Source organism: Eleutherodactylus coqui, chromosome 13, assembly GCF_035609145.1.
Source record: "Eleutherodactylus coqui strain aEleCoq1 chromosome 13, aEleCoq1.hap1, whole genome shotgun sequence".
Classification (NCBI taxonomy): Eukaryota; Metazoa; Chordata; class Amphibia; order Anura; family Eleutherodactylidae; genus Eleutherodactylus; species Eleutherodactylus coqui.
In genome coordinates this window covers 43606743-43611742 of record NC_089849.1, presented here as the reverse complement: position 1 = coordinate 43611742, position 5000 = coordinate 43606743, and the positions used below count along the sequence as shown (strand labels likewise).

General features: G+C 43.7%; 4 non-coding genes across 4 annotated transcripts in view; all 4 read right to left on the bottom strand.

Moving 5' to 3' along the window:
• Positions 1-2746: 2746 nt before the first annotated feature.
• On the bottom strand, positions 2747-2818 carry TRNAC-GCA (transfer RNA cysteine (anticodon GCA)). The gene has a single exon. It is a non-coding gene; the product is annotated as a tRNA-Cys (tRNA).
• Positions 2819-3039: 221 nt separating this feature from the next.
• TRNAC-GCA (transfer RNA cysteine (anticodon GCA)) lies at positions 3040-3111 on the bottom strand. The gene has a single exon. It is a non-coding gene; the product is annotated as a tRNA-Cys (tRNA).
• A 769-nt stretch (positions 3112-3880) lies between these two features.
• Positions 3881-3952, bottom strand: TRNAC-GCA (transfer RNA cysteine (anticodon GCA)). The gene has a single exon. It is a non-coding gene; the product is annotated as a tRNA-Cys (tRNA).
• A 1022-nt stretch (positions 3953-4974) lies between these two features.
• TRNAC-GCA (transfer RNA cysteine (anticodon GCA)) overlaps positions 4975-5000 on the bottom strand; it is a 72-nt gene continuing 46 nt past the window's right edge. The window contains exon 1 of the tRNA in view: positions 4975-5000. This exon is cut by the window's right edge and continues 46 nt beyond it. This is a non-coding gene — a tRNA (tRNA-Cys).

Sequence of the window (5000 nt, the reverse complement as noted above, 5' to 3'; positions counted from 1 at the left end):
TCTGCAGTCGAATGCTCTTCCACTGAGCTATACCCCCTTGGCTTATGATTGGGCTCACTGGTTCTTAAAAAGTAATGTTCTGAGGAAACCAATTTCTCAAAAGTAAGGATGCTTGTTGAAATCCCTACCAATAAAGATTGTCAGTGAGAGAGTGGATGACTCTGCATGAGAAATAGGCTCAAGGGTAACAAGTTGAAGGAGAGCTTTCTTGGAAAGGTAACCATATCGTTGGATGGCATTAGTAAAGCTGGCACTTGAAGGGGGCACCCGGATTTGAACCAGGGACCTATCGATCTGCAGTCGAATGCTCTTCCACTGAGCTATACCCCCTTGGCTTATGATTGGGCTCACTGGTTCTTAAAAAGTAATGTTCTGAGGAAACCAATTTCTCAAAAGTAAGGATGCTTGTTGAAATCCCTACCAATGAAGATTGCCAGTGAGAGAGTGGATGACAAGTTCTGCATGAGAAAAATACTCAAGGGTAACAAGTTGAAGGAGAGCTTTCTTGGAAAGGTAACCATATCGTTGGATAGCATTAGTAAAGCTGGCACTTGAAGGGGGCACCCAGATTTGAAGCTATGCCCCCTTGGCTTATGATTGGGCTCACTGGTTCTTAAAAAGTAATGTTCTGAGGAAACCAATTTCTCAAAAGTAAGGATGCTTGTTGAAATCCCTACCAATAAAGATTTCCAGTGAGAGAGTGGATGACTCTGCATGAGAAATAGGCTCAAGGGTAACAAGTTGAAAGAGAGCTTTCTTGGAAAGGTAACCATATCGTTGGATGGCATTAGTAAAGCTGGCACTTGAAGGGGGCACCCGGATTTGAACCAGAGACCTCTCGATCTGCAGTCGAATGCTCTTCCACTGAGCTATACCCCCTTGGCTTATGATTGGGCTCACTGGTTCTTAAAAAGTAATGTTCTGAGGAAACCAATTTCTCAAAAGTAAGGATGCTTGTTGAAATCCCTACCAATAAAGATTGTCAGTGAGAGAGTGGATGACTCTGCATGAGAAATAGGCTCAAGGGTAACAAGTTGAAGGAGAGCTTTCTTGGAAAGGTAACCATATCGTTGGATGGCATTAGTAAAGCTGGCACTTGAAGGGGGCACCCGGATTTGAACCAAGGACCTCTCGATCTGCAGTCGAATGCTCTTCCACTGAGCTATACCCCCTTGGCTTATGATTGGGCTCACTGGTTCCTAAAAAGTAATGTTCTGAGGAAAAGAATTTCTCAAAAGTAAGGATGCTTGTTGAAATCCCTACCAATGAAGATTGCCAGTGAGAGAGTGGATGACAAGTTCTGCATGAGAAAAATGCTCAAGGGTAACAAGTTGAAGGAGAGCTTTCTTGGAAAGGTAACCATATCGTTGGATGGCATTAGTAAAGCTGGCACTTGAAGGGAGCACCTGGATTTGAAGCAGGGACCTCTCGATCTGCAGTCGAATGCTCTTCCACTGAGCTATACCCCCTTGGCTTATGATTGGGCTCACTGGTTCTTAAAAAGTAATGTTCTGAGGAAACCAATTTCTCAAAAGTAAGGATGCTTGTTGAAATCCCTACCAATAAAGATTGCCAGTGAGAGAGTGGATGACTCTGCATGAGAAATAGGCTCAAGGGTAACAAGTTGAAGAAGAGCTTTCTTGGAAAGGTAACCATATCGTTGAATAGCATGAGTAAAGCTGGCACTTGAAGGGGGCACCCAGATTTGAAGCTATGCCCCTTGGCTTATGATTGGGCTCACTGGTTCTTAAAAAGTAATGTTCTGAGGAAACCAATTTCTCAAAAGTAAGGATGCTTGTTGAAATCCCTACCAATAAAGATTGCCAGTGAGAGAGTGGATGACTCTGCATGAGAAATAGGCTCAAGGGTAACAAGTTGAAGGAGAGCTTTCTTGGAAAGGTAACCATATCGTTAGATGGCATTAGTAAAGCTGGCACTTGAAGGGGGCACCCAGATTTGAACCAGGGACCTCTCGATCTGCAGTCGAATGCTCTTCCACTGAGCTATACCCCCTTGGCTTATGAATGGCCTCACTGGTTCTTAAAAAGTAATGTTCTGAGGAAACCAATTTCTCAAAAGTAAGGATGCTTGTTGAAATCCCTACCAATAAAGATTGCCAGTGAGAGAGTGGATGACTCTGCATGAGAAAAAGGCTCAAGGGTAACAAGTTGAAGAAGAGCTTTCTTGGAAAGGTAACCATATCGTTGAATAGCATGAGTAAAGCTGGCACTTGAAGGGGGCACCCAGATTTGAAGCTATGCCCCCTTGGCTTATGATTGGGCTCACTGTTTCTTAAAAAGTAATGTTCTGAGGAAACCAATTTCTCAAAAGTAAGGATGCTTGTTGAAATCCCTACCAATGAAGATTGCCAGTGAGAGTGTGGATGACAAGTTCTGCATGAGAAAAATGCTCAAGGGTAACAAGTTGAAGGAGAGCTTTCTTGGAAAGGTAACCATAACGTTGAATAGCATGAGTAAAGCTGGCACTTGAAGGGGGCACCCAGATTTGAAGCTATACCCCCTTGGCTTATGATTGGGCTCACTGGTTCTTAAAAAGTAATGTTCTGAGGAAACCAATTTCTCAAAAGTAAGGATGCTTGTTGAAATCCCTACCAATGAAGATTGCCAGTGAGAGAGTGGATGACAAGTTCTGCATGAGAAAAATGCTCAAGGGTAACAAGTTGAAGGAGAGCTTTCTTGGAAAGGTAACCATATCGTTGGATGGCATTAGTAAAGCTGGCACTTGAAGGGGGCACCCGGATTTGAACCAGGGACCTCTCGATCTGCAGTCGAATGCTCTTCCACTGAGCTATACCCCCTTGGCTTATGATTGGGCTCACTGGTTCTTAAAAAGTAATGTTCTGAGGAAACCAATTTCTCAAAAGTAAGGATGCTTGTTGAAATCCCTACCAATAAAGATTGCCAGTGAGAGAGTGGATGACTCTGCATGAGAAATAGGCTCAAGGGTAACAAGTTGAAGGAGAGCTTTCTTGGAAAGGTAACCATATCGTTGGATGGCATTAGTAAAGCTGGCACTTGAAGGGGGCACCCGGATTTGAACCAGGGACCTCTCGATCTGCAGTCGAATGCTCTTCCACTGAGCTATACCCCCTTGGCTTATGATTGGGCTCACTGGTTCTTAAAAAGTAATGTTCTGAGGAAAAGAATTTCTCAAAAGTAAGGATGCTTGTTGAAATCCCTACCAATGAAGATTGCCAGTGAGAGAGTGGATGACAAGTTCTGCATGAGAAAAATGCTCAAGGGTAACAAGTTGAAGGAGAGCTTTCTTGGAAAGGTAACCATATCGTTGGATGGCATTAGTAAAGCTGGCACTTGAAGGGAGCACCCGGATTTGAAGCAGGGACCTCTCGACCTGCAGTCGAATGCTCTTCCACTGAGCTATACCCCCTTGGCTTATGATTGGGCTCACTGGTTCTTAAAAAGTAATGTTCTGAGGAAACCAATTTCTCAAAAGTAAGGATGCTTGTTGAAATCCCTACCAATAAAGATTGCCAGTGAGAGAGTGGATGACTCTGCATGAGAAATAGGCTCAAGGGTAACAAGTTGAAGAAGAGCTTTCTTGGAAAGGTAACCATATCGTTGAATAGCATGAGTAAAGCTGGCACTTGAAGGGGGCACCCAGATTTGAAGCTATGCCCCTTGGCTTATGATTGGGCTCACTGGTTCTTAAAAAGTAATGTTCTGAGGAAACCAATTTCTCAAAAGTAAGGATGCTTGTTGAAATCCCTACCAATAAAGATTGCCAGTGAGAGAGTGGATGACTCTGCATGAGAAATAGGCTCAAGGGTAACAAGTTGAAGGAGAGCTTTCTTGGAAAGGTAACCATATCGTTGGATGGCATTAGTAAAGCTGGCACTTGAAGGGGGCACCCGGATTTGAACCAGGGACCTCTCGATCTGCAGTCGAATGCTCTTCCACTGAGCTATACCCCCTTGGCTTATGATTGGGCTCACTGGTTCTTAAAAAGTAATGTTCTGAGGAAACCAATTTCTCAAAAGTAAGGATGCTTGTTGAAATCCCTACCAATAAAGATTGTCAGTGAGAGAGTGGATGACTCTGCATGAGAAATAGGCTCAAGGGTAACAAGTTGAAGGAGAGCTTTCTTGGAAAGGTAACCATATCGTTGGATGGCATTAGTAAAGCTGGCACTTGAAGGGGGCACCCGGATTTGAACCAGAGACCTATCGATCTGCAGTCGAATGCTCTTCCACTGAGCTATACCCCCTTGGCTTATGATTGGGCTCACTGGTTCTTAAAAAGTAATGTTCTGAGGAAACCAATTTCTCAAAAGTAAGGATGCTTGTTGAAATCCCTACCAATAAAGATTGCCAGTGAGAGAGTGGATGACTCTGCATGAGAAATAGGCTCAAGGGTAACAAGTTGAAGGAGAGCTTTCTTGGAAAGGTAACCATATCGTTGAATAGCATGAGTAAAGCTGGCACTTGAAGGGGGCACCCAGATTTGAAGCTATGCCCCCTTGGCTTATGATTGGGCTCACTGGTTCTTAAAAAGTAATGTTCTGAGGAAACCAATTTCTCAAAAGTAAGGATGCTTGTTGAAATCCCTACCAATAAAGATTGCCAGTGAGAGTGTGGATGACTCTGCATGAGAAATAGGCTCAAGGGTAACAAGTTGAAGGTGAGCTTTCTTGGAAAGGTAACCATATCGTTGGATGGCATTAGTAAAGCTGGCACTTGAAGGGGGCACCCAGATTTGAAGCTATGCCCCCTTGGCTTATGATTGGGCTCACTGGTTCTTAAAAAGTAATGTTCTGAGGAAACCAATTTCTCAAAAGTAAGTATGCTTGTTGAAATCCCTACCAATGAAGATTGCCAGTGAGAGAGTGGATGACAAGTTCTGCATGAGAAAAATACTCAAGGGTAACAAGTTGAAGGAGAGCTTTCTTGGAAAGGTAACCATATCGTTGGATGGCATTAGTAAAGCTGGCACTTGAAGGGGGCACCCGGATTTGAACCAGGG